The 3,573-nt window shown below is 43.0% G+C and overlaps 1 non-coding gene across 1 annotated transcript; it reads left to right on the top strand.

Annotated features, from left to right (window-relative positions):
- Nucleotides 1–1,587: 1,587 nt before the first annotated feature.
- Nucleotides 1,588–1,694, top strand: LOC141645168 (small nucleolar RNA R71). The gene has a single exon (XR_012544754.1). It is a non-coding gene; the product is annotated as a small nucleolar RNA R71 (small nucleolar RNA).
- Nucleotides 1,695–3,573: the final 1,879 nt, after the last annotated feature.

Here is a 3,573-nt window from a genome sequence, read left to right on the forward strand (position 1 = left end):
CTTATACTAGCTCCTAAGTCACATAATGCCTTCTCAATAGAGAAGGTACCTATATTGCAAGGAACAGAAAAGCTACCCGGGTCCTCTAGCTTATGGGGTGCAATATGAGACAAATAAGAGCATGACTATTTGGTTAATGCGACAGTATGCACATTTTCAAGTGAGTTTCTCTTAGACAAGAGTTGTTTCATGAATTTAGTGTAGGCAGGCACTTGATTGACCAACTCAAGGAAATGAACTTGTACATTCAAACTACGAATAACCTTTTCAAATTTATTAAAAGATACCTGTTCCTTTGTCGGCACTAGTCTCTCTGGATATGGGGCCGAGAGAAGTACCTTAGCCCTCTCTTCTAAGTCTCGCATGCCGGCATCCGTGGACTTAGGCTGAAAGTCCACCACCTTCTCCTTATTGAAGCTTGAACCCTCCTCAGACCGTCTCAAATGTGAGCCATTGACCGACATTGGGTCGAACTTCGGAATCGGGACGGACCCATCAGCACTCGGGTCTTGCCCCAACACTTTCGGAGTTATCGAACCCCGGAACAAATGGTCTCTTAAATTATCGGGCATTGAAGGACGAAATTTCTCAATATCAGCAGGGGTCTAAGTCGATCGACCACCTTGCTCAGTCGATCGACTGAGGTGTACAGTTCCAGAAGCTCCTGTAACCCGCATATCAGTCGATCGACCAGGTATACCAGTCAATCGACTGATATACCTGGTAGACGCCTTGTTCTTGTTATTTTTCGTTAAAGCTTTCTTTTGACTCGGTTCCGCCTCATTCTTTTCAGGGGCATCCTCGACCATAGCAGGCCCCTCCAGGGTAGACCCACTCCTCAAAGTAATGGCATTCAGGGTCTCTTTCTGGTCAGTTTGAGTTGGTAAGTGTCCGGGAGCTCGAGTGGTACTCTTACTAGCCAATTGAGCAATTTGGCTCTCTAGTAGCTTTATCCCGGCCTCTCTAGCTTGGGACTCCTTCAGCAGCAAGTTCTTAAACTCAGTAAAATCGGAATTCTGGGATTGTTGCTGCTGCGGCACATAGGGAGGTTTTTGGTATTGTTGTTGCTTATGATGAGGGGGCACATAAGCTTGTTGCTGCTGCTGTTGTGGAGGTTAAGTCGGATTCAGGACATTCTGGCTACTCCACCTCAAGTTGGGGTGGACATTCGGCTCATAGTACGTGTTTGTCTGCCTATAGTGTTGAAAGGCGGCACAAGACTCAAAGGGGACAGAACAATTTTCTGAGACATGCCCCTCAGCTCCACATCTTCTACAGATGAAAGGACCGTCTGAAACAGCGTTAACATGGTACATCCCTCCTTTGGAAGCTCCTCCCAACTTAAATTTGTCAAACCTTGCAGTGAGAGCTTCTAGTGCAGCAACAGAGGAAGATTCAGCAGCTCTCCTCTGGTTTCCTCTCAAATTCCCATATTCAGCCTTATGAGTGGCCAAATCATCGATGATCTTCCACCCCTTAGTCTCTCCCATGTTCTCAGCAAATCGGCCATTGGCTGCAGCATCCAAAATAGCCCTCTGATCGTCATACAACCCATTATAGAACTGATTGCAACGGCTCCATTTTTCGAACCCATGGTGCGGTATGGTTCGCACCAGTTTCTTGAAACGGACCCATGCTTCATGAAAGTTCTCATCAGGCCCTTGTTTAAAGCTCGTGATCTGAGCTCTAATGGCATTCGTCTTCGAGGCAGAGAAGTACTTTTTGTAGAATGCCAGGGCTAAGGAGTTCCAGTCGGTGATCCCATGAGCGGCTCGGTCCAGATCTCTATACCACTTTCTTGCAGCATCACGAAGGGAGAAACTGAACATGGTCTCCTTGATCTGGTCTTGGGTCACACCGGCCGGCGGGGGTATAAAGCAGCAATAATCAATAAAAATCTCCATGTGCTTGGCTGCATCTTCATTTGCAGCTCCCCCGAACTGGTTTCTCTCAACCTGGTTAATATAGGTAGGCTTTGGCTCGAATTTTCTCGCCTCCCCAGGTAGTTCGAATCCTTTGTAGAGATTCACAGCTGTAGGCTCTGAGTGACTAGCAATGGTTGCTTCTTCAGCCATGACTGGGATTTCAGGAGAAGTAACTCTCGTCTCAAAGAAATTGAAGCAGAGATGTAGGTGGATCTCCTTCAACGAGCGTTCTCGTAGTAGCTTGACAGAGTACTCAGCTCTTCCTCTGTCGGTAATACCCTTTGTGATCGTCTCAACTCGCGCAAGGATTTCTCGATCTCAGGATTTAATGGTACTAGTTCACCACCCTGTGACCTGCGCATAAGAAGAAACTACAAAAAGAATATAAGAAAAGTTGAAGGAACGGAAGTCCCTTAAACTAAAGAAAGACTAAATAAAAACAACTAAAAATTAGAACAATTGCCTCCCCGGCAACGGCGCCAAAATTTGATACCCGTCGTGAGGTGTCAAAAATTAATTTATAATCTCTAACTACAACTATAGCTAGCGGCAGTCGGGTCGAACCACAGAGAGGCAGACGTAATTTCTAGTTGTTTAAATTCGGCCTAAGGTAACAATAAGTTGGGGGTTGATTGGATTGGTCTATAGCTAATGAACAATAAAATAAAGTAAACTAAGCAAACGGATGAAATCAAGTATTAAAAGAGGTACTAGGATGGTCAGTTCGTTATAGCTTTCTAGCGGCAAAGACACACTAAACAGGTCTAAATCGAACACATGTGAGGCGGGAAAACAAGAGGTCCTCTCGGTCCACTCTTAACAAATAGCATCTTTCGATCTCGCTATAAGTCCCTAATATCACTAATACTAACTCTCGTCCTGAAAAGTGACTAATAATCTAAACTTTACATATCTTTCGATCTCAGCATAGTTTAGTCATTTTAATTTGTGATCTAACAACTTTTCCTATCTTTCGATCTAATGGGTCAGTCATAAATTAAGCATCTAACTGGTCGCATGCATTCGATTCGTTAAATACAACATTAAAATCAATTAAAACGAAAGGTAACCTCACGTGGTCGGTCGATCGACCAGGTATGGCGATCGATCGATCGACACGATTTCATCAAATTAATACTACACCGCCTACGCTATAATTCCCCTACATCCTAGCACAATTGATTTAGCTACTCATGGCTATGGCGAAAATAACAATAATATTGACGATAAAGACTACTGAATTCATGCTAAAAATAGTAGAACAAACAATTAACATAAACGATAATTGGCTTGGATTCTAACTAACAATTCTATACCTAACAACGCAATAAAGATGAACTGAAAGTAGAACAGAAGGAATACCGAAAATTGCAGAAGAATAGTAACGGAATGATTAGAAGTATGAATGAAAATCCAATGCTAAAACAATATTCCGAACCCTAATAAAAACTAAATGTTACTGTGTAAAACTTAGATAAAAATTGGATCAAAACAGGATGCCTATATCTGATGTTCTAGGTTACGTTATATAACAAACATACGTAACACTTATTATCAAAACCTAAACATAATGGGCTTCAAGTTCCTCGGTCTTTTAATTCTCGTCTGGGATAGCAGCTTGGTCGATCGACTAAGCATGGCAGTCGAT

Source organism: Silene latifolia, chromosome 2, assembly GCF_048544455.1.
Source record: "Silene latifolia isolate original U9 population chromosome 2, ASM4854445v1, whole genome shotgun sequence".
In the NCBI taxonomy this organism is placed as follows: domain Eukaryota; kingdom Viridiplantae; phylum Streptophyta; class Magnoliopsida; order Caryophyllales; family Caryophyllaceae; genus Silene; species Silene latifolia.